Raw genomic sequence first — 25,469 nt, 5'->3', positions numbered from 1 at the left:
GGCTCTGCACTCAAGCTTCAGGCCACTCCGCCCACCCCACTCCACTCCAGTCTGTTTCCTCAGAGGCCAAGAGCTGTGCCATGTTTAACTAGGAAGAGTGAGGCCATTGAGGTGCTCAAGGACAAAAGTGCATGAGGCTTTCCCTCAGCTTCACATGTGGCCCTGAGAGTAAGTGCCACTTAGGTGTCACCCTGGGTACTGCGTCTGCCTTACTCTAATCCTAACCCAGTATTTTACTAGTACTGAACACAGCCGGTTATATAACATGCTGACAAAATTTGCTGAATTCTTGTGTGATTCAGCTCTCTGAGGCTTGGTCTGGTTAAGCAAGCAAGTGGTGAAGGGCTTGGGAGATGGTTCAGCAGTTAAAGGCACTTGCTTGCAAAGTCTGCCAGCCTGGGTTGGCCCAAATTCGATTACCCATGAAAAGCCAGGTGCATAAAGTGGCTCATGCGTCTGGGGTTCATTTGCAGTGGCAGGAGGCCCTGGTGCACCCATTCTCTCTCTCTGCTCATGAGTAAATGAATAGATGTGTTTTCAAAAGGGCTGGCGTTAGGGGCTGGGAAGGTAGCTTACTTAGTTGGCGGAGTGCTTGTTTAGCGTGCACAAAACTCTGGCTTCTATCCCGAGCACTACAGAATGCAGGTGTGTTGTTACACACCCATACTCCTGGAACTTGGAAGGTACAGGCAGGATGACCAGTAGTTCATCAAGTTCAAGACTAGCCTGGAATACATGAGGCCTTTAAGAAGAAGGCACAGAAGAGAGGAGGAGATGCCAGGAGAGAAGGGTACAGGAGAGGAGGGCTCGTGTGCAGCCCAGTGGTAGAGCACTTGCCTAGAATACGTAAGACCTTGGATTCAACTGCCAGCACTGCAAAATAAAACTAAATAGAGCTGGTGACGGGCGAGCGTTGTACCTCCGCCTCAGGTTTCCCCAGCAGTGCCACAGCGGGTAGCAGATGACTTCTGAATTGAGCCCTCCTAGCTGGTTTTCAGGGGTAAGAGGACAAGGTCCTGCATTAGGGTCACTGTAAGAGGTGGGAATTTGATTTCTGAGTGGCACCTAACACCTACCAAGTCAAGATCTTTAAGAGTGGACTGCAGATGCCTAAATTCTTTTTTTTTGTTTGTGTGGCTTTTTTTTTTTTCGAGGTAAGGTTTCACTCTAGCCCAGGCTGACCAGGAATTCACTATGGAGTCTCAGGGTGGCCTTGAACTCACGGCGATCCTCCTACCTCTGCCTCCCGAGTGCTGGGATTAAAGGCGTGCGCCACCACGCCCGGCTCAGATGCCTAAATTCTTGACGAGCTCCCCGGGTGAGTCTCAACACAACCTCACTTTGTAACAGAAAGCCAAAGACAAGGTTCCGAGTCAGCCCGGGTCAGACCTTGTCAGAATCACAGTTGCACGGCTCACGTTCCAGTGTAACTGAAGCCATTAGACCCCAGGGCTGCAGAGCAAAAGCAATGATCCTAAACAGGCCTCTTCTCCTTTGCTGGGCTCAAGCAAGTGCTCTGATGAGGGAGTGTGGGCCAGTCGTGAGCAGCTTGCTCACCGGCCTCTTGTGCACGGAAGGTGTGTCAGGGAGTTCACTGTTGGCACGATGGTGCATCACCCCAATTTAGGTAGTTTAGGAGGATCAGATATAAAATAAGGATAGTGTTTCAAAGAAACCTGACACCATTCTGTAAATATTCCTTATTTGAAGTGTTCCCAAGGATGCTTCTCTGCTCAACAATGTCAGTTCCATCAGGGTGGTTCCTTCACCAGGCAGTCTGGTGGGGGTTTTTTGCTTTTTCAAGGAAGGGTTTTACTGTAGCTCAGGCTCCAGCAGTTTGTTTTAGCAGTTTGATGGAAATCAGAGAACAACCAAACACCTCTGTCTGGTTAGAGGAACCAACTGAACAAGCAAATTCTGGCTAGGATCTCGTTTCTTCCACTTCCTTTAACTTGTCTTGATGATCAAAGCCAGGGTCAAGAGAAGAGGAAGGGAGAGTTGTAGAGTGTGGATAGGGACCACGCTGGGAACTGACTACATATGACATTGACTTCACTTAGGGGAGCTCATAGTTTGGGGCACCTTGTATAGGAACTCAGGGGTTAGTAACTTGCCCCAAGTCTCCGAGGGGTAAGTGTGGGTTTGCTCGCAGAGAGCTCTTCACCTTGCCTTCCTGCCTCCTCTGGGATTGTCCTGGCTCCACTCGTTTTCACCCTACTTTCTGCCCCTGCTCACTGAAGACTGGGGGTGCTAAGGACCCGAGTAAGTGTCGGAGGGAATTTCTTGGTGTTCTGGAAGCATTCTTGCACCAGACCCAAGGGTAGTCACCTCCCTTCTTCCTGTCCCTGCCTGCCTGCCTCCTCATGCAAGGAGACTCATGTGCAGTCTCCTGTGTTACAGACGGAGAGGGGCTCATCTCCTGTTCACGTGAACCAGCTAGAGCAGCACCCTGGCCTCAGGCTGTCATTTCTCATGCAAAACACATGGTATATCATTGTCTTACCAAATGCTAAAATGCCCCAGTGGTCACTGTTTCCTGTGAGAAGGAGAGAGGAGGAAACTTCTAGCAATGGGCAGAACCCCTTGGCCAAAGCCCTTGTCCCCATACAGCAGCCAGGTGGAAGAACATGGAATCCAGGACACCATTGCCTTGACGTCCTACCCCATGCCTCCAGCAGCACTTTTTTTTTTGAGACAGTCTCATGTAGCCCAGGCTAGACTCAAACTCACTATGTAGCCCTATATAGCCAAGGATGACCTTAAACTACTGATCCTCCTGTCTGTGATGGTACCCATGCCCAGCTTCCATACTCGTTTTTACTCTACCTTTCTTCTTAAAAAGAAACTCGGGGGCTGGAGAGATGGCTCAGTGGTTAAAAAGTGCTTGCTTGCAAAGCCTGATGGCCCTGCTTCGATTCCCCAGTACCCACGTAAAGCCAGAGGCACAAAGTGATGCATGCATGTGGAGTTTGTTTGCAGTGGCAAAAGGTCCTGGCACACCCATTCTCCCTCCTTGCTCTCATTCCTTACTTGCAAATAATTAAATAGAAATCCTTTTTAAAACCTCAATTTCCTTGATTTCTAAAACTTGGCATCTGAGAGGCTTTCATCTAGACCCACAATAGTTGCTATTAACAATGAGGTCCTGACTTGGGGTCTGGTGGGAGCTGGGGTCTTGGCCCTTTATCTAATAAAAGAGGGTAGTTCATGAGTCTGTTATAGGGAGTTAGTATCAATGGCCCAACGAGGTGCTCATGGGACTTGGGGTTCTCCTTCCTATCTGTGTGACTATATAAAAGGTCATGCTTGAGGTGGCTCCCTGTTGGGCAGGAGCCCAGACTCTGGTTCACAGGCACAGACATGGGGTACCACAGGGGGGACCTGGACTGCTGCTCGAGACCAAGCAAGACCCCTACGCATCAAGCCCGTGTTCTGTAAACTTCCTGCTCTCCTGTCGTGCTGGTGCAGTTGGTGGCCCTGCACCCGGCGTGGCTGTCTTATCTCTGTGCCCCATGCACTGCGCGGCCAGATGTGCCCCGTGAGAGTCAACAGCAGCGTGGGGAGGGGGAAGCAGCTGCTTGGGGTGTCCCTAGGTGGAAGGTGGGGATGAGGGACATCATCTGGCCTGGGATCCCAAGGCCACAGCTAAGTCCAGAACCCCAGGGACACTGTGCCAATTAGTAGGTCACTTCTTTTGTCCTCCAGGCTCTGGGCCCTTCCGTCAGACCAAGTGGGAGGGCTTCTTGCCATCTTCTCAGACTTCAGATCTAGCTCAGATGTCCCAGCATGAATGTACTTACAAGAAACATTAAACCGATCCAGGAGGCCTGGGTTCAAGTCCTGCTTCTGTGCTAGCCAGCAGAACGCTGTGTGGCACGTCACCATGCCTCCCTGAATGGTGTCAAATCAAAACACTGGACCAGGGCTGGAGAGATGGCTTAGTGGTTAAGCGCTTGCCTCTGAAGCCTAAGGACCCCGGTTTGAGGCTTGATTCCCCAGAACCCACGTTAGCCAGATGCACAAGGGGGCGCACGCATCTGGAGTTCGTTTGCAGTGGCTGGAGGCCCTGGTGCACCCATTCTCTCTTTCTCTCTCTCTCTCTCCCTTCCTCTTTCTCTCTCTGTCTGTCACTCTCAAATAACTAAATAAACATAATAACAAATATGGACACAGTCTTTAAAAAAAAAGCACTGGACCAGTTGAACCCTACTCTCCCATAAAATAAGGGGAACTCGGTGGATGGGTGCACTTGGAAACCCCTTGCATGGAGTGCTGTAGAGTGACCCTTCAGACATTTCAAGCCAGAGCCCTTCCTTGTCTGTCCTGCTGTGGAGCTGCGTCTGGCCGCTGGCTGGGGTGGTTTGCAGCCTCCAAGCTTGTTTCCCACAAGGCATCACCAGAAGGCTATGCAAGTGGTATGGCAGAGGAGGACAAAGACGGAGGAAAAGGGCTCCTGGATCCCAAAGGGATCCTTCGGATCACGAAGGACAGAATTCTTCGCTGACAGACTGCTCTGAAGCAGGCCCAGGCCACCCTTCCCCCTCTGCATGCCTGCCCGGGAGGACAATGATGAAATGCCAAATTAGCTCCATTATTGTAACGCCTCCAAAAATTATAGGCTGCGTGTTCTGCCAGAGCCAGCTAATGGCACCCACTGGTAAGCAGGTGACACTAATGGTTATTTCCTCTTTCCCGGCACTGAGTGGCAGAGCAGTGAAGGCGCCGGCTAGGAAGCAGCCCTGGGGGTGGGGAGGACAACCATGGGGAATTTCCAAGGCTCAGCCCGCCCAGGTACCAGTGCTACGGTCGGGGTGCCTGGCTTCCACATCAGATTTCAGACCCTTCCTCGTCTGTCTCAGTCGAAGTTCCTCTATGCGGAAGAAGCCTGGACAGGGAGCAAAGAGCTCAAGCACAGCCCTGTGTGGCACCAAGGCAAGCCACTGTGCAGGCCACAACCCTGGCCCTCGGGCCGGCTGTCCCAGGGCTCCTGTCCCCATTCCCTGCCAATCTGAGTTTCCTGGCCACCAAACAGCCACCAGCACTTCCACTCTCACCTCTTCTTGCCTCCCCCTCCCTCATCTGTCTCACCTCACAACCAGACCCAGGCATCTCCTGTCTGGTTTTTGTTGTTTTGTTTTTCAAGGTAGGGTCTCACTCTACACCAGGCTGACCTGGAATTCACTACGTAGTCTCAGGGTAGTCTCCAACTCATGGCGATCCTCTTACCTCTGCCCCCCATCTGTGTTTTTATTTATTAAATTTTTAAAAAAATATATTTATTTGAGAGAGAGAGAGAGAAGGGCAGACAGAGAGAATGGGCACTTTAAGCACTGCAAACAAACTCCAGACACATGTGCCACCCTGCGCATCTAGCTTACGTGGATCCTGGGGAATTAATCTTAGGTCCTTTGGCTTTGTAGGCAAGCGCCTTAACTGCTAAGCTATTTCTCCTGGTGACTTTTCTCTAGGAGTCAAGGTCCCAGACAGGGACAGGAAAAGTCTGTTCCCAGTAGACCCAAACCCCATCTTCTAACCCTGGAAATGAGGAATTGCAGATTGCTGAACTGGGCTAGACCGTACAAACCTGTCACCAATGCCATCCACACACCTCAGGGTTTGCTATATCCCAGACCACCACTCACTGTTCTTGAGCACAGAGTGAACCAGGCCGGCTGTACTAACCCTCTCCAAAGGCCTCCCAGAGAGCCTGGCTCCACCACGGTGGATCATTCCAGGGTAAAGGCCTGTGTGCGGTAGCCAGAGTTGGAGTTCCAGGTTCCTGGAGATGACCAAGATCTTCTTTCAGTTTATAGGTCACAAACCCGAGGCCTGGAAGGGGTGGGCAGCCCAGCTGATCTGATGTAATTTGGAGTTCTTTGATATCTAAACCAAGCTAGAACCCCTCTGCTTCCTTTCCATCCCATCTTACAATGTGTCAAAGTCTCAGGGGACCTTCAAAGAAACAAGCCCAAAGGGTGGCTGTGGAAAGTCGAGTGGTCTGGATTGCAGGGATTGCTTGCCCAGGGCACAGAGAGGATGATGGCCAGGAAGATGCTGGAAGGTACAGCTCATAGCCAGGGCTCGCCCGGCGTGTGCTGAGGAGCTTGGTGGGAATTCTCTCCTGCAATGCTCAAAACAACCCCACAGAGTGGGAATTCTTCTAACCCCCGTCGTCAGGACGTGGAGACTGGAGCAGAGATACTAAGTTAACTAGATGGAGATGCGGGTCCTCCTCAGGTCCCTGTCTTTAACACGCCTCTCAGAGCAGCCCGACTTTCTGTGCCGTCGTCATTGAGACTTGTGTTTGTCATACATGTTGCCCAATATCTGGGTTTGCCCATTGCTTCTGGAGTCTCCATTAACTGGCTGTGACACCACTGACTCCTTTAAAATATTTCTCTTCTGGGCTGAAAAGCTGGCTTAGTGGTTAAGGTGCTTGCCAGCAAAGCCAAAGGACCCAGGTTCGATTGCCCAGTACTCATGTAAAAAGCCAGATGCACAAAGTGGCACATGTGTCCATGGCTGTGGGCCCCGCCACACCCATTTTCTCTCTCTACCCTTTCTCTTTCTCTCTCAAATAAATAAACAAAATTTAAAAAATATTTCTCTTCACAACATGTCATTTGCTGGGTGTTCATTCCTGAGCCCTCAGGAGGCTGAGGCAGCAGGATTGGGTCAAATTTGTCATGAAATATTTATGAACGAGGTTTTTTTTTATTCTATTGACTTGAGTTAGAGGGTTCTAACTAACCCCACTTCACAGATGAGGAAACTGAGTCTTAGAGGTTTCAGAACTCAAAGACTACTGTTGGAACTACATCATGATGTTAAGTGATGGCTTTTCTGTATCTTCTTCAGAAAAGTCCCTCCTGCCCTACTTTCCTTCCCAGACATCTGCTTTATTTCACTTCTTGGATGTGGAATTTGGTGCCTACATTACTCTTTTCCTATTAGCTACCAGATGCTTCAAGTCAAACGGGAGGCCTACGTGTTTGGAGGGCAGGGTGTGTCTGGGGGGCCTCAGGATTCCCTCTGACATACTTTCACTTATCCGTTTGCTACTGTGCATGGTATTTTAAACACATTTTTAACACATTCCTCTTGGGAGCTAGCTACAAGATGACAACAAAATAAACAGAAGCTCTTACTGTTATACGCCCTCAGACAACTCCGTCTCTTTCGGCTTAATTTCCTCTATCTGCACAATTAGGATAATTCCTTGTACGAACACTTTCTGAGAATTAAATGAGACAACATGTGTAAAAAAAAAAAAAAAAAAAAAAAGCTCTGTGGCTTCAGCAGCACTTGAGAAAGGTGAGGTGGCCTTATTAGCTTCTTGCTATTAATAGCAAGATGGGGCCCCTGTTCCTGGGAATCTCTACCTTGGGTGGTCTGAGCCGGCGTAGGGAGGAGAGAAGCATCCGGCTGGCTGCGCCCCAGAGCTGGGTCATGGGGCGCCATCCAGAGCTGTGCACTGCCGTGGAGCTGCAGCCTCTGCTCTGGTGTGCATGTGGCGGGTGGTGGGGGGGGGGGTGGGGGGCACGGGCAGAGCTCTGCCAGACTCACACTTGTCATTCAGTTTAGCTAATCCCTGCCCACTGAGGAGCTGACTGGCCACAGAGTGACACGTGTCACCACAGTCCCTAAGAGAAAATCAGTGGTTCCTTGGGAGGTTGTAGGGGGCCCTCCAGTGAGAATTTGGGGGTGCTTCAAACTTACCACTTAGGAAGAGAGAGGACCAATGACCCCTCTCACTCCTAACACCTCAGAGAACCCAGAGGTCCTCAGATGACAGAGGAGCAGTAGGTGTGACCTGTGATGGACATGAGACTGGTCACACTATCCTGCCTGAGCCCACACCTGCCCATCTCCTTCCTGCTCTTCACACCACATCCTTCCCTCCTTTTCTTTGAGAATTACAGTTCTAGAAACTGCCAGGCCTTACCTAGCCAATGCATTAACCCCTGACACAGTTGAAGCACATTTTAGAACATTTACATTTTGTCTCATTTACAGCATCCAAGTGACTTTCTGAGCAACAGGGATCTTTGGGTTTTGTGAAAATGTTAATGTGGGATTTTGGGGGAAAGGGCTTACAGTCAATTTCTGCCTTTCTCTTTCTCTTTTCTTCCCTCTCTTCTTATCTTCTCTCTGCCCCTTACTTCTCTCTTTCTTCCCCAAATTTCTACAATGAGAATATATAACAGTTTGCCTTGAGGTAAGGAAAGAAAATATATTAAAGTTGGGCTGGAGAGATGGCTTAATGGTTAAAGTGCTTACCTGCAAAGCCAAAGGACCCAAGTTCAATTCCCCAGGACCCACATAAGCCAGATGCACAAGGTGGTGCATGTGTCTGGAGTTCATTTGCAGTGGCTAGAGGCCCTGACACACCCATTCTCTCTCTCTCTCTCTCTCCCCCTCTTCCTCTTTCAAACAAACAAACAAACAAATTAATAAAATATTATTTGTGTGTGTGTGTATAAAAGTTGCACAGGATGTAAAGAAACTGATTGAGTCAGCCATGGCAGTTCTTGCCTGTAACTTAAGCACTTAGGAGGCTGAGGAAGGATCACTGCAAGTCTGAGGCCAGCATGGGAACTGAAGAGAGACACTGTCTCCAAACAAACAAACAATTCTTGGTTCTGGCTCTGTGCTCTGTCATCTTAATGTTACCAGATTCCAGGGAATCTCTTCAGTTTTCCTCATCTATAAAATGAAAATGCTAATGTACTACTGTATTGAGAAGGTAAAAAGACAGAATACATCTGGAGAGTTCTTTCTAAATGCATTAAACATTGCTGCTTAACCAAGTGTGAGCAGACCTTGTGAAGGCCCCTTGCCTCACCGAGGTTTTAGTTTGCCTTAATTCAAAGCCTGTGGTAGAAGTTATTTTCCATATCTGACTACTAAGAAAACAGAGAGTTGATGTGTTTTTGCTGAGGCCACACAGCAAGGACAGGCTTCAATCCCTGTGTTCCTGACTCCAAGTTCTACCTATCTGCAGCTAAGTCTGCCCTTGGCTAAAAATCTCTCCTGGTCCTGCTGACAGCTATGTGACCTCACACACTTCTCCCTGACCAGTGCTTCAGTGTCCCTCAGTGTCCCGGGGGGCAAGTGAAGAGAGCATCTTCATCTCCCTTCACAACACTGGAGAGACAAACTTGAAGTGGATGTGGTTTGAGGGCTTGTTATAACCACCCTTGTGGGTATTAATAACCTGCCTAATCCTGAGGCAAGATCTCCTTGAAATTCTCTTCTAAATGCACCTTCTTATGAGAGAACCAAAGAGTGCCCCTGTCTGGGTGGTTAGAGTCCTCCGGAAAGAGGGAGGGGTGACCAAAAAAGAGTGAAATGGGGTTTCACTGCCCTCACTGCTTCCCTGGTGTGGGGTCTCCAGGGTGTGCATGCGTGCGTGCGTGTGTGTCTGTGTGCATGGATGTACATGCCAGAGGACTGCCAGGGGCCTGGCTCCAGGGGGCAGCAGGGGCCATGCTAAGATTCTCCAGAGTTCAGCCAGAGTTTCTCTGGTAAAGTCCCCCAAATCATGTTGGGGGAACGTTCTTCCTTAGAGAACACTCACTCGTTAAAGACAGCTGGGTGTCTGCCCAGCCTTGGATGGGATTTACTAAAAAAGCCATGTCAGCAGGACTGGGATTACAAAGACATTCTCAGCCTGCCTTTCCTGGCCTCTTTCCTCCCCAGACCTACCCAAAAAAGCCCAGAAATAGGAAGAAAATCTGGTCTTCGTGATTTCCCCCTGAAAGCCACCTGCAGCCTTAATCCCCACTTTCAGGATGTCAGTGCACGGCGCGCCAGAGCCCTCTAGGTCCACAGCTGCTAAGCAGATGCACTGCTCCTGGGGAGGCGCTGGCTCAAGCTCCCTGCAGCGCCGCTCCTGCTGGACTGACTCAGCTGGAGAGGCTCCTGACAATGTGGGGGAGGCATTTTCAAGCAGGTGCCTTGAGTCTACAAAGCCAGCCCTTATCCCCAACTTTTCAAGAAGGGGAAGGCGGGCTGGAGAGATGGCTTAGGGGTTAAGCACTTGCCTGTGAAGCCTAAGGACCCTGGTTGGAGGCTCGATTCCCCAGGACCCATGTTAGCCAGATGCACAAGGGGGCACACGCATCTGGAGTTTGTTTGCAGTGGCTGGAGGCCCTGGCGTGCCCATTCTCTCTCTTTATCTCTCCCTTCCTCTTTCTCTCTCTGTCTGTCACTCTCAAATAAATAAATAAAATTAACAAAAAAAAAATTTAAAAAAAGAAGGGAAAGGTGTCTCACATTGTCATGACACACCACAGAGCTGCTTCCCTTCTCTGAAAGTCGGGCAGGACCCAATTTGTCACTAAGATGAGTCCAACAAAGCCTTGAGGAGGGAGTGAACTCTCTGGTCCCTTCAGGGAGGGAGCCGGGCCAGTGCTCTTGCAGAAGAGGTAAGAACAACTTTCCCACATAGGCAGCCTCCCTTATTCAAACGAAACACAGAACCTTCTGGGGGCAGCAGAAAGTGAAGGGCTCCAGTGAAGGTCTTATAGGGCTGGAACATGGCTGGAGTAGCAGCCCCCGTCCACCCTTCAGAATACCCACTTTTCATCCTTTTGAAGGTTTGTTTCTTTGGGGGAGGGGTTTCTGAGGTAGGGTGGCCTCAAACTTAGGGCGCTCCTCCTACCTCTGCCTCCCAAGTGCTGGGATTAAAGGCGTGCGCCACTTTTGAAGTTTTTTGTTGGTCCTGGCTGTCCCACATGTTCGGTCCCTGCATTGCCCAAGTATAAACTTCAACCCTCCTCTTGGTTCCCTCACTGCCCCAGAGTCACTTGATAATGCAGCTCAAAATGCTACGGTAACCAAAAGCAAGTAAGCACAGGCCATCAAATGCCAAGGCCTGCGAATACCCAGACCCTGGGTGCAAGCCCAAACAAGGGACCCTTCTCAGGCCCTCCCTGGATTCCCCATGGCAGCTCCTGCTTCTCTGTTCTCTTCTTCTTCTTCTTCTGTGTGTAGCACACCCCTCCTTTCTCCACAGTTACCTATAGTCTTAAGGAGACTTATGCGGCTGGGTCCTCCTCCCTGCTGGCTCCCTGTAGCGCTCGTGTCGGGACTGGCAGTGATGAGCAGGCTGGCTCCTCACCTCATCCCATCTCGGGTTTAGCTGCTCATAAATCCCCAACAGATCCTCTCCCTGCATGCCCCATAGAATGCCAATGGTTACAGCCATGGCTAGGTAACGAGACAGAAAAAATGTCATCTGAAAGCACAGATGCCTTCTGGGGAGGATGAGGCAAGCAGGGTTAAGCAATAGATAATAGCCCCAGAGCCCCGTTATTTCAGAGCTTCCCAAATACCTTGTGGGGCTTGAATATAGGAAAGGGGAAGCCAGAGAGAGCTCAGTCACCCCTGGAAATTTTAAGAAAGGCCTTATGTGTTTGTTTGGTCTTGAGGCATGGGATGGGGGGGTTGTGGGTGGAGAGGGGCAACAGGATGGCAGGAGTGGGCATACCATAGAGGGAGCCTGAGAGAAGCCCGGGCAGGAGCCGAGGCGGGCACTGGGAGGGTCCACACCCATCCCCGTCACAGCAGACCTGCAGCAGACGCTGCCAGTCGCCTCGCATGGCTTGGGGTGTGTGGAGCTGGACTGTGGCCCCTGACTGGGTCAGTGAAGGAGGAGTCTTTGTAACGGGGAAGATGGTGGCTTCAAAAGAGGCAGAAAATGGGAGCGGGGGGCGGGGACAGTTAGCCTATATGCTGTCATTGAGAGAGGGCTTCTTTGCCAGCTCTTAAGAGGCAGACCAAAGGAGGAGTCAGAGCACATTCCATGGGTCAACTTGCTTGGGGTGGGTGACTTCTGCCCTTCACCCTGGGACTCTGAGTGGGTTGCCTCAGTCACCTCATCTGGAAAGTAAGGGGGGACAGCACTGAGGCCTGCTCTGCAAGGCACTGGTGAGGATTACATTTAAGCTGTGGCACTCAGGAGGCTGAAGAGCCCTGGTGAATGCCACTTAACCAGCAATTATAATTCTGCACATGGTGGTTATCAGAGTGTGTCCTCTTGCCTCTCCTGAGCTCATTTCCACTCCCAGTGTTTTGGGTTAACAACATCAAACAGCTTCTAGAGAAACCCAAAGTCACCCATTGGTGAAATCCAGGCTGCTTTAAGTCTGGACCATCTAAAATGACAGAAACGTAGGTCCTCAGAGGAAATTCCTGATGCTTCGCAGGCCATCGGGACTGTGCCGGTAGAGAGAGCTGCAGCTCCTCTAGTCCTAGCAGCTGCCTCTCATTCGCTCATTCCAAGGTCAAGTGAACTCCATGAACATCTCTCCACCTCGGGTTGATGTAGCCCTGGAGAGAGCCTCAAGGTCTTGGGGACTTAGTCCAGAAAGGATGAAATTAAATATTCATAGAGAATGAGTAGGTGTCAATTCAGACATGAGGGGGAAATGTGACTATGAAGGATGCCTGATGAGGATGAATGAGGGCCAGATGGGCACGGAGCTGGCAGGGAACGGGGGTGAGTGGAGACTAGCTGTTGGAGGGAGCACATTTTTCTATATTGTTGCTGACATCCAGACACCATAAAAATCTGCTAGCAACTAGACAAGGCTGACCTGGACTCTACAGCTCATGTGCTTCCTTCCTCCAACGTATAAATATTTATGTACAATGGGAGGTTTTGAGTCGGGGGTTAGATGGCTTGGCGTCAAGACACTTGGATGAATGGCTTCTCTTCCCATCTTGTTTTTCCTGCTGACATCGCTTGTTCTTTGCCATTTTCAGCCTTGGCAGACCTTCATGTGTGGAGGCAGAGGGGATGGAGTCTTTGCTCTGTGCCCTTTGATAGCTTACTGTACGCGCTCCCTTGGCCAGAGAGAAGACCATGGTGTGGAATGAAGTCAGTGAGAGAACAGAAGCCTGGAGACAAGGGGAGGGAGGAGGGAGAGAGAAACTGGGCATTCCCTCTGAGAACCTGGAGTCAGGGCAGGCTAGTAGGGAAGGTACAGATGGGGGCTGTGGAGACTTGGATCCCTTGGGCCCAGAACTGCATTTGCTCACTGGGCTATCTGGGCAAGTTGCGTGACTTCTTAGCAGACTCATCTGTGGGAGATGAACACTGGGCCATGTTGTAGTTATTTTCTGGTTGCTGATACTAAACACCTGACCAGTATCAGGGTTTATTTTGGCTTATAGTCTCAAGAGGAAGGAAGCTCCATGATGGCAGGGAACAGCATGGCATGAGCAGAGGCTGAACAGTATCCCCTTGACTCCCCCAGCAGGTAGAAACAGCAGTAGGAGAGTGAGCCGACTAGTACTGACGAACGCCAATACACCTCAAGGTCAACTCCTATGACACTTGGCCTTTTGCAATAGGTCCTCCCTTGTAGCTTCAGAGGAAATCGCCTTGCGATTGCCAGAGGCTGGGAACAGTGGAGGCTCTGCCTCCCAAATTGCTACCAGCTGGGGAGCAAGCCTTAAAACACATGCGTTTATGGTGGGGGGGATCTGATTCAAATACCACAGGCCAGACCATCTTTAGGTCTTTTCTATCCCTGTCCTTCCTCAAGACCATGAGAACACAGAATCAGACCACTGTGGTCCACAATAAAATAAGCAGCCCCCGTGTCTATCCTTACACCATGCCTCCAATCTCTCTGAATGGCTGCTACTCTAGGGGACTCAATACAGTCCCTGTCCCCACAGCAAATGCTTCCCTTGTGACCAAATACTCTCCCTCTAAGAGAAAATATCACTGTGGGTTTTCAGGTGATGGGGCAGCAGACAAGTGCATAGGCTTTTCTTGGCAAGGCTGAGGGCAGCGCAGAGAGAATGCCCATGTCGAAGGAACAGATTTTTGTTGATACATGAGCTTGTCACTAGAGCGTGTTGCCTAATGATTTCCCATTCATTCTCGTGTAAGGGAAAGATTAGGTATTTACACCATCAAAAGGAGCAGCGTACTAATGAGGGACGCACATGGCTGGGTACAGGGCAGGGTGGGCTCGCCAGTCAGTTCTGTGCCCTAGCAAGCTGCAAGAGTAGGAGGAGGAAGGGCTGTGCTGTGGTTGCCAGTGGGAACTGGTCTCGGCAGGAGGCAAGCTCCAGTGAGCAGCTGGGCTGTCTGGATGCGAAGGGACTTGTCAACGGGAGAGTGGGACGGTCTCCACTGTTCCTAGCCTCTGGCAATCGCAAGGCGATTTCCTCTGAAGCTACAAGAGAGGACCTACTGCAAAAGGCCAAGTTTAGAAATAACTTAAATACACCCCCCCCACACACACACACATGGCCAGTAGAGCGGTTATTGAGCAAATCTGCCTAAGGCCAGGTCAGAACCCTGTCTGGACCAATTAGCTTTGTTTTCCAGGGCCCCATGGGAAACCTCTAACCCCAGGTACACGAGAAAGGCTGCCCGTCCCAAGTGGCCCAGTGGAAGGATGGAAGAGTTGGTGCACATCTATCAGATCTGCAGGAAGAGGAACTCACAGACATGGGGCTCTCTGCATGTAACTGACCTAGTGAAGGTTACCTTTGGGATGGAGCTCTCGCCCCATTCCTCTCCTCGCCTCTTTCCCTTTCTGGGTCCTTGGTGGGCTGTCAGTAGCCCTTTTCTAGAGGAATCTTGGTCTCTCCAATAGTCCCAAAAAAGTCAAGGCCTAGCTGGCTTTAGAACTCAGGGCTGGACACAGGGAGCCACATACATTCCCAGAATGGGAGATCTGCCTGGCCAGGGTGGAGGGAATACATGGGGGAGGGACATTTTCATCCACTGGCCTGCGGGAAGGGGTGCCTGAGGAGATCAGAACAGTCCAGAGACTAATGAGGATAATGAGGCCAAGCCCGAGGGAGCTACAGGGTAAATGAGCAGCCAGCAAAGGCAATCAGGCAGCCAGCAGCTCCCGCTGAGCTGCAAGTAAACAAGGCAGCCTCGAAGCCCTACTGGTGGCCTGGCAGCTTTCGATCTGGGTGGCAGCTGGGAGGGTGGCAGGCTGGGTTCACTGGGACTGCTCAAGGAGCAGGGGTGCGGGCAGGGCAGGGTGGGGCTGGCTGGCCTCATGAATTATTTAGGGCATTCTGGGTGGAGGACTCACTCTGGGGAACAATCTTCATGACTGTGGGCAGAAGGCCCAGGCCCAGGCGCTCTGCTTCCTTGGTACTTGCTGGGGATTTAGTGTGAGCCTGGCTCGCCCTGCAGGCTTCTTGTGGTTTTCTTCTCTGGCTCCTCCTTGCCTGCGAAAGTCCAGACACTTGGGGATTTAAGGCAGAATTCTAGCATAGCCAGATCTTGCTTGAAAAGTCCTGGTGACTGGAGTTGTCTTGGTCTGAGAAGCTTTCACTGGGTTGGGACTGCTTGCTCCTCTCCCCTATTTTTCCCACCTGAAGGCACACTGAAGACCAACTTTCCTTCCCATCTTCCTTCAAAGGCAGCGCCCTCCAGGAAGTGTCCCCATAGCAGCACACCCTGTCCTGTCTTCGAAGACTCTTCTCCAGTCAGGTGCCACTTAAGCAATCTTTGACAAGGCTCATGGTGACCTCCTCGATGCTGGACCTCATGGTCAGTTCTCAGTCTACCTTTGCAGTGGTTTCAAAGTAAAATGTCCCCGTAGCTCGTGTGTTTGACTACTTCATCTCTTGCTGGTAGACTGTTCAGTAAGGTGATAGGCCCTTTCGGGGGCGGGACCTTGTTAGAGAAAGAATGTCTCTGGAGGCAGGCAGGCCTGGAGTCTTGCGTAGCCGGGACATACTTGCTGCTCTCTCTCTCTCTGTTTCTGTCTCTCCTTCCTCCCTGCAGATGAGACACTATGACGCCAGTTTCCTGCTCCTGCTCCGCTGTCCCCATCATGACAGACTCTACTCTTTGGAACTGTAAGCCAAATAAAGCTCTTTTCCTTCCACAAGTGCTTCTAGTTGGGAATTTGTTCACAGCAATGAGAAAGTAACGGATACAACTGTCATTAGTCACAGCAGCTGACAGGGTTGAGCCTTCTGCTGCCTCTTGGAAACAGTTTCTTTTTTTTTTTTTTAATTTTTATTAGCATTTTCCATGATTATTAAAAAAAAATCCCATGGTAATTCCCTCCCCCCCAACACTTTCGCCTTTGAAATTCCATTCTCCATCATATTACCTCCCCATCACAATCATTGTACTTACATATATACAATATCAACTGATTAGGAAACAGTTTCTTATTTACCCTCCCACCTTGCTCCCACTTCACTGACTGCTAGCTTCCAGGCCCCTTGCTGGTGTTGCTCTCTGTCCTTTATGGCAAGTATGGTTGTCCCGGGACTGAGCCCTGGATCCATTTCTCGACCTAAATCCATTCCATCTGGGATCTCTAGTAGTCTCATCCACTTTTACTACTGTGTATGTGCTGGTATCACCTACATTTATTTCTTGAACCAAAATCTTGCTCCTGGAAATTCAACTCCCTAGAGCCAGCGTTCTACTTAATTTCTATACTTGGATGCCCTAAAGGGGTCCAACTAGGGCATGTCCAAGCCTGAGCACCCTATCTGTCTCCCTAAATGGGATATTTTTACTCAACGAATGGTAAGATTATCCTGAGTTGTTCAGGGTGAAAAACATCTTCATTCTTCTCTTTCCCCGGACCTTAGGGTCTATACCCAATCTGCTAGTAAATACTACTGGTTCTCCTTTCAAAATAACTCCAGTGGTTGGACATAGTGGCACATGTCTATAATACCATCACTAAGAAAGGCAGGATAAGTCTAAGGCCAGCCTGGGCTACATAGTGAGTTCCAAGCCAACCAGGACACATAGTAAGAACCTGTCTTCAAAAAAATACTACTACCAGCTAGGCGTGGTGGCGCACGCTTTTAATCCCAATACTCAGGAGGCAGAGGTAGGAGGATCGCTATGATTTTGAGGCCACCCTGAGACTACGTAGTGCATTCCAGGTCAGCTTGGGCTAGAATGAGACCCTACCTCGAAAAACCAAAAGAAAACAGAAAACAAAAAACACTACTACCATCAACAGCAGCAAATCAACAATAAAAAAAAAAAAAAAAAAAAAAACAGGGCTGGATAGATGGCTTAATGGTTAAGGCAGTTGCCTGCAAAACCTGATAACCTGAGTTTAATTTCCCAGCACCCACATAAAGCCAGATGCACAAAGCAGCCATGCATCCAGAGTTTGTTTGCAGTGGCTAAAGGCCCAGGAGCACCCATTCTCTCTCCGTCCCCCCATCTCTTTCTTCTTATAAATAAATAAATTAAAATATTTTTTAAAACACTAAACAACTAAGCAATTATCCAGAAAATCAGTCACATCTTCCATCTCCACCACCATCTTTGAGCCCTGACATCTCTTTTGTGACAATAGCCTCCCAACTAACTTCTTGTCTTTACTGTGTTGTTTCTTCCATCCTGAGTTTGTCAAGTTAAAAAATATTTTAGCCAGTAGTGGTGGCGCACGCCTTTAGTCCCAGCACTCAGGAGGCAGAGGTAGGAGGATCACCATGAGTTCAAGGCCACCCTGAGAACACAGAGTGAATTCCAGGTCAGCCTGGACTAGAGTGAGACCCTACCTCGAAAAACAAAAAAATAAAAATTATTTATTTGCAGGGAGAGAAAGAGAGAAAATGAGTTCATCAAGGCTCCAGCCACTGTAACGAACTCCATATGCATGCATCATATTGTGCATCTGGCTTCACGTGGGTACTGGGGGAAAACCTGAGTTGTTAGGCTTTGCAGGCAAGCGTCTTAATCACTGAGCCATTTCTCCAGCCTCAGTTGACCAACTTTCTTCTGTCCCTTTTCCTCTCTCATTTCATCTCTTCTCTTTCCTTTGCCCAGCTGCATTTCTGCTTCAGGCACACCCGCCCCTTTGTGGGGTCTTTGAACACCCAGGTGCCCTCCCATATCAAGAGCCATCACTGGTCTTTCTCTGTGCCTGGACCTCTCTTCCTTCAGAGCGCACACGGCTCCCTGCCCTCCAACTCCCAGGTCTTCCTGACCTCCCTGTCTCACTGCAGCCCTCCTTTCACAGGCTTCCTGATGGCCCCAGCCCTCCCTGCCCCCTTCCCTGCTGTATCTTCTGCATGCCATGTAGCATCTCAGGCATACTGCTGATCTTCCTCACTCACTCATTCCCACTGCCCCTCCCCTCCATGCCCAGTGCAGTGTGGCTTCCATGTGAGCAGGGACTTCCTTTACTGCTGCCTCTCCAGCACCTGGACGATGCTGTGACACCTGGCCAGGGTTCACCCAAATGTGAATGAGTAGTTTCAGGTTCTCCCTCCTTTACCTGCCTCAACTCCCTTCACCTTGAACCTCCTCCTGCCTGGAGCTGTCTGTGGCTGCCCCACTACCACATACTTACTGAATGTGGGTGTTCCTCAAAGCTCCATGCTTGGGCTGGAGAGATGGCTTAGCAGTTAAGGCAGTTGCTTGCAAAGCCAAAGGATCCTGGTTCAACTCTCCAGGACCCACCTAAGCCAGTTGCACAAGGAGGCACATGAATCTGGAGGTTTGTTTGCAGTGGCTGGAGACCCTGATATGCCCATTCTCTCTGCCTCTTTCTCTCTCTCAAATAAATGAAATATATATGTGTGTGTGTATATATATATTTTAAAAGCTCCATTCTTGTTCCTGGAGTTGCCTTCCACTCTCTGCTTCCATTATCCCATTCACATGCACTCTCAGTATCAGTTCTCACCTCTCTCATTTTCCTTTTAATGCAATTTCAGCCATGGCACTGCTTTGGTTACATTTCTGTTGGCCCTGAAACTTCTGTCCAAGTGCACACTCCTTGACAGTAAGGGCTGTGCTTGTCCTTTCAATGCCTAAGTGTGCTAGAACCCAAGCTCGTTCCTGGAGGGCACATGGGAGACATGCTTCTTGGTATTGACTCCCTGGGCTTTCTTCTTACTCGTCTGAGTCAGGCGAGACCTGGGAGCTTGAGATCTAAGGTGGGCGTTCTGAAGACACAATACCAGCTGCTGTCCAGAGAGCCTTTAAGAGGCTTATCTGAGGGTGATTTAATGAGTCACAGCGGATCAATGATCAGATTCTTGTGCGGTACTTGGAAACTTTGGTGGGAATGTGAGAAGAGGATGTGACTGGAATGCTTTCATTGTGGGAGGCCTGCCTTCCTTCACATACTGCGCTGTAATGGTCCCTAGTTCCTGCCGCCCCAGTCCAACCATGAGGCCATGATGAGGGGAATAGTGCCTAAGTCGTTTTATTCCCAGCCCGGTGCCTAGTTCATAGTAATTACACCGCAAGTAGTCATTACTCAGTGGAAAGAAATACAATCTTCTATCCCTAGGTTCTCTCGAGTCTTTCTCCCAATCCGAAGGAAACCGAGACATAGCCTCTGCTACTTCTGATCCCCTAGTTTATCCTCCTCTGGCTTTCACTGTCATCAAAACCAGCCAAAATGTCCTTTCTAGAAAGTTTTCCGGGCCAGCGTCACCCGAGTCCATGTCCTCTCTCCACCTGTGCTGGAACACGTCTGCAGCAGAGGACGGTGTGTGCAGCTGCCTGCAGCCCTGCAGCGTAAGCACCCCGAATCGGTCAGCCCCCCAGACAGGGCCTAGTGCGCGAGGGAGTTGAGGCCCCCAGGTGTGCTCGCTCTACTGCTCCTGTTAGCCCAAGCACCCTGAGGTGCGGCCCTTTCGTCGCCACTGCCCAGGCGTCAGTTCTGTGTCCAACAAGCGCTCAATCATGCAACTGCCTGGGACTTAGTTGGCACTCTATAAACGCTTGTTGAGTGAGAGAGCTGACTATCCGAGCCAGTGTTTTCAGGAAGAATATGAGAGAAAAACAAAAGCTACCTCCACCTCCCAATGATCATATTTTGAGATGTAGGAGCAACCTTACACAAGGAAAGAAAGGGAAGAAAGAAAGAAAGGAAGAAAGACAGACAGAAAGAAAGAAAACATCTTTTGGATCCCATGACATGTCCCAAAGGGCAAAGTCACCACCCTAGTGTCTAGCCATGTAAGGACCACGGCCTTCCTCATGCTCAATTCTTGGCTCTCTAATTTTGTCTCTGGGTGACACTAAGTCACTTAACCTTGAACCTTTGCTGTGTTTACATGTACAGGACAATCATAAGGGCTACAGTGAGGATTGATATGGTAGAGCCCTCTTGCACCTGGCAGGAGCTCAGCTGTGACTGGATCCCCAGGGAATGGGTTACCTGCCAGCCCGCAGAAGGGAGGGAGGGAGGGAGCTCAGCAGCTCAGCCGGGGCTGCATCTCCTGGGAGAAGAGGAAGACAGCTTGTTCTTGAGGCAGGCACCTCTGGATATTCCCCAGGGGCCTGAAGGGAGGATTGATTCTCATCAATATTTAAGGGATAAGAAGTAACATTTGGAAGTTGGGCCCAGTGCCTGTCATCCTGATGTTTAGGTCTCCACCATGGAGACTACAGTCCCAGGGACTAGATGGCTATTCTGTGAAAACAAGAGCACCAAGACCTTTCCTTTTTTGAAAATTTTTAAAATTTTTTTTTAATTTATTTGAGAGAGGGAGAAAAAAGGAGCAGTCAGGATTTCCAGGTACTGCAAATGAATTCCAGATGCATGTGTCACCTTGTACACCTTGTGGGTCCTGGGGAACTGAACCTGGGTCCTTAGGTTTTGCAGGCAAGCACCTTAACCACTAAGCCATCTCTCTAGCCCACTAAAGCCTTTTCTTTGGGAGAGACGAACAGCTGAGAATCTCAGAAGCTGGAGAAGTTCTGAGATGGTAAATCACTGTTCTAAGGTCATGCAAAAACTTACGGCATGGCTAGGGCAGGAAGTAAAATGTATACAGAGTATGCCTTCCTTATCTATGATTCCTAGTGAAGCCACAGCTAACCACAGATCAAAAATATTAAATGGAAAATTCTGGATATGACAATCCATGTTTCAAATTACACACCTTTCTGAACAGCATGAGGAAACTCTGTGCCATCATATCATCCTGCATTATCCCTTCACTCATTGTACCCTCAGTGCACCCATTACACACCCATTCATTAGCCACCGAACAGTTATCTTGCTTGTTGCATAGACTGGGGTAGTAGGATGGCACTTATTGCCAAGCAAGCCCTAGTTTTCTTAATAATGGTTCCAAAATACAAGAGTAGCAATGCTACCTTATTACAGTCCATTGTTATGGTGGTTCTATTTTTGAGTTATTATTAATCTCTTGCTGGGCCCAATTTACAAATGTAACTTTGTCACGGGTATGTATGTGTACATAGACAAAGGCAGCTTACGGAGAGTCCACGGGCTGAGCCAGTGGAAAGGCATGGGCACACAGAGCTCAGTGGACGGCTGAGACAGCACTGCCCAAAGTAGCTTGTGTACTGTACTTTGTTTGTTATATATTCTACTACTTTGGGCTAAAGGCTTTTATCGTCCCCAGTTTGCTGATGTTGAAACTAAAGCACAGTTTAGATAATATCCCAAGGTCTCAAAGCTAGCGGGTTCAGATGCTAAAATGTAGAAACAGGTTATTTGGTACCAGGAGGAGGGGGTAGGGATCTTTCTATACAATTCCACTCATTCCCTGCTAGATAGTCTTCCACCACCAAAAGCCTCCCTGCACACCAAGTCTAGGCTCCCCAGAATAATGAAGAGCCCTTCATTAACCCCGCCCCCCAAAAAAACCACAATGCACACTGTATACACACATGCATGCACATTCTAACCCGGTAGGGATCTGGAAAGGCAAGAAGATGGCCAAGTTCTTTAGTACCACCTAGCACAACCCATATTTATGGTGCCAATTACAGCTTTCTCCTCCCACCAGTGAAGGAGCAGGGACAGTGACAGGAATAGTTGTGTGCACTGGGTCTGAGGCCTCTGTAGCAATAACTACAAGATTACAGCTACGTTAGCAAACCCTGGTGACGGCGGCTCTATTATAATGATAAATCTCCAGCTTTATGTAGAGATAATGAGACTGGGGGTAGGAGAGGGGAGGAGGGAAGAGCAGGGTGAATTTAGCCAATCAGAGCTCTGGCTGGAGAGACGGGCAACCCTCTGGGAGTGCCCAGGAGACCAGCAGGGACCTTAGTCACTTGGTGGGAGGGAGGCCTAAGCTCTAGGGCAGTCCTGCCTAGGGCTAAAACAGATGCCATGAACTCTTGCGCTCTTCCTTCCCAAGGCTAGTTTCTAGAATCAGTGGAAGACCAGAGGGCTCCAGCTGCCCTAACAGATCCTGTATGCCAGCTCCTAACCCTCCTACTGGACAGCACTGCACATTAGTTGGAAGCCAGAGTCCCTTGGGGGCTTCAGATCTGCAATAAACAAAGAGCAATACTACCCAGATGTTAACTTCCTTTTCACTAGCCTCATGCTGTGTTCAGTGGCTGAGAGAGAACAAGGCAACCATGTCAGGCTTTGCTGCTACTCCAGACGAGAACCTGCATGGTTCTGCACGTCACGGCGGAATCCTTCTCCCACAGGAGCTAGAGGAGCTGCAGGGCCTGTGTGCGACCGTGGTACTACCATGAGCTAGTGAGGCCCCAATTCTCACGGTGTCTCCTCCTGCTCAACCTGTGGGTCACTGGCCAGAGCTTTGCTCTAGTCCAGACTCCCCAGCCTATCTGACTGGTAAGTCTCCTTACTACCCCAAAACAATCTGTGTACTGGACCATGCCTCTGAATGAACGCATAGCTCTCAAGTCTAGCCCATTGTCAAAAGATGGAACTTCTCCAGAAAGCCTTCCCAGGTTAATCCAACTCAACTCCAGCTGCTTATTGATTTCTTCCTTACACAGCAGTACACGTTTCTAATTGAATAAGTAAGGTATTAGTCACTCAACAAGCCATACTGGGTGCTTACACTGGCCCAGTGGGAACATATAATAGAAAATCAACTGTAGGGCACAGTTGCTCCTGACATCTACTGGGAGACTTTCCAAGGTAGAAGATGATGGGAGATGAACCTGGGGACACAGGGGACATGTAGGAGGAGCAGCTTCCATGTCACCAGAGAGCCACATGGAGGAGGTCTTCAGGGAGGCATTGCAGGGGGAATTGGTTTGGGCTGTCAGGGAGGTGGGGGTCAGCCCTGCCTACCAGAGCCCCTGAAAACCAAGGTGAAAATGTTGGGCCATGGTGAAGGACCATCCTGGCTGGGGCAGCGTTGCTGTCACCCCAAGCTCAGGTCCAAATGCAGCTCTGGGGGCAAGATGAGGCACAGAAGAGAAACGAGAGCCAGCTGTTCTGTTGGATGTACTTATCTGTCTCTTATTGCTCTGGTTACAGGTTTCCTTTCTCTCTCTCTTCCTTCCTTTCTTCCTTCCTTTCTCCCTCCCTTCCTTCCTTTCTTCTTCTTCACTTTCTTCTACACTTCTTCCTTCCTTCCCTCCCACTCTTTCTTTTTTTCTTCTTGTCTTTCTTCCATCTGTCCTACTTGCTTCCCTCTCTCTTTTCTTTCATATGTTCATTAATGTATGTGCATAGTCATGTGTGTACAGGCGCATGCACATGTATGTACAGGCCCGAGGACAACCTTGGGAGTGATTCCTAAGGAACATCATTCACCTTCTTAGTTCAAATGGTGCATCTCATTTGCCTGGATTTTACCAGTTAGGCTAGACTGTCTGGCCAGTGAGGCCCAGGGAGCCTCCTGTCTTCACTTTCCCAGCACTGGGGTTATAAGCATGTGCCATCATGTTTGGCATTTTCACCCAGGCACTGGGTATCAAGTTCAGTTCTTCATGCTTGTGAGAAAAGCACTTTACCAACTAGTCTATCGCTTCAGCCCTTGGCTACAAGATTTCATACTCATTGAGTGTTCAGTTATTCCCCATGACTGTGGTTTGGGTCCTCCTAGTCCCCAAATAATTAAATTTTCACAGCTAACATCACAAAACAGGTAAAAGGACAAGCCTATTTGCACTCCTCTGCCTGCCCTTTGGGTTCTTGCCTCCCAAGGACTTGCTTCCGAGAACTGTGTTGCTGGTGAGGCTTCTGGCTTAGGGGTCCAAGGGGACTCACCTGAAGAGGAAGCCTAGCCCAGACACACTGCAGGCCAGACAACCATTAGTGCGTCCACCAGCTCTGCAGCTCCAGAGTGGGCTGGCCTCTGCAGGCTTGGAATGCATGCCCCTCCTCTCCGCCTTCCCCATTTAGTTCCATTCCTCCCAGGCTAGAGATCTTCCCCTCTGTCCTCACTCTCAAGGCTTTGAAAATCGTCAAAAGGATTTGCTGACCCGCTTGGCACGTTCTGCTTGGGTGTTCCCTGTGTTAGTGGTTAAACTGTATACTCCAGAGGTTCAAAGCTGCCACCTTGCGCTCCAACTCCACGCTCCCCTACGGTCTTCTTGGGAAGCGGAGATGGAGGTGGGCCCTACCGACACTGAGAAGGGCCTTGCTTTCTCCTGACCCTAGGGGGGGTGGCAGTGGGACCAGGGTGAGAAGTTATAGGCAGGTGCAGAGTGTGCTTGGGCACAGACTGCTACTCCAGGATGAGGCTTGCTCTCCTGCCTGGGGTGGAGGGCACAAGATGGGCAGGTGAGGACTCTGGAAAGGGACGGAGTGGAAGTGCTGTTCCAACAGCTCTGGCGGTCCCCTCCCTGGAGCACAGCTTCTCTGTAGGAACTGAGCTGCTCTGCACCTGTGCAGCCACCGTAGCGGAGCGCAGCCGTCGGAGACCACGGGGAAGAGCAGATGTAGATGTAAACTGCGGAGTGATTGAGGTTGCAGAGCTCCTGGGCCCACGCTCATGCAAGCTGCTGTTCAGCCCGCCCTGTCTGCCCGCCCCGTCTGTCTGCTGGCCAGGCTGACTGCTCATACTTTCCCTAAAGTGCCCCTTTTCAGATTCAACACAGTGATGTTAAGTATGGAATGTCCAAACGGAGGGTCTGCAGACAAAAAGGGGGTGAGCCCTCTGCTGCAGACATGACTCAAGAAATACCCAGGAGGACACCCAAGCAGCTAGCACTCAAGACACAGACACCCGAGCTGTACCTGCCGGATCTGTTCAACTGCCTTGCATCCCAGGGTTCTGGACATGCCATTCTTACCAGCCAAGGGCTCTGGGTATTCCCTCGCTAGGTACTTGTGCCAAGCTTGTCCGACCCTTCTCTTAAGAGGCATGGCGGGATTGCTTTGCCCCTGCCTCCTTGATATTAATAGTTGCCATGGAGCTAGAGAGATGGCTTAGCAGCTAAAGGAGCTTGTTTGTAAAGCCCGATGGCCCAGGTTCGATACCCAGTATCCAGGTAACACAATGCACAAGGCAGTATGTGTGTCTGGAGTTTGCCTGCAACATCAGGGAGCCCTAACACACCCATAATCACAGCCTCTCTCTGTCTCTCTCGCAAATCAATAAAAATAAAAATAAATTAAAGAGTTGCCATGTTTTGTTTTGACTAATTAACTGCAAGTGGAAATGACAAGTGCCACTTCTACGCAGCAGCGTTAAGGAGTCCTGTGCGGTTCTGCCATACCCTCTTCCTCCTGACGGGCAGCTACGGGAGCGTGCGCAGAGATGGAGACTGCGCTGGC

The 25,469-nt window shown here is 49.9% G+C and overlaps 1 protein-coding gene across 6 annotated transcripts in view; it reads right to left on the bottom strand.

Moving 5' to 3' along the window:
• Window positions 1–25,469, bottom strand: part of Syt6 (synaptotagmin 6) — a 65,452-nt gene that overhangs the window by 25,385 nt on the left and 14,598 nt on the right. The window lies entirely within an intron of this gene.

Source organism: Jaculus jaculus, chromosome 19, assembly GCF_020740685.1.
Source record: "Jaculus jaculus isolate mJacJac1 chromosome 19, mJacJac1.mat.Y.cur, whole genome shotgun sequence".
NCBI lineage: Eukaryota > Metazoa > Chordata > Mammalia > Rodentia > Dipodidae > Jaculus > Jaculus jaculus.
Note: the sequence above shows the minus strand (reverse complement) of the source record. Positions and strands in the feature narration are given on the sequence as shown.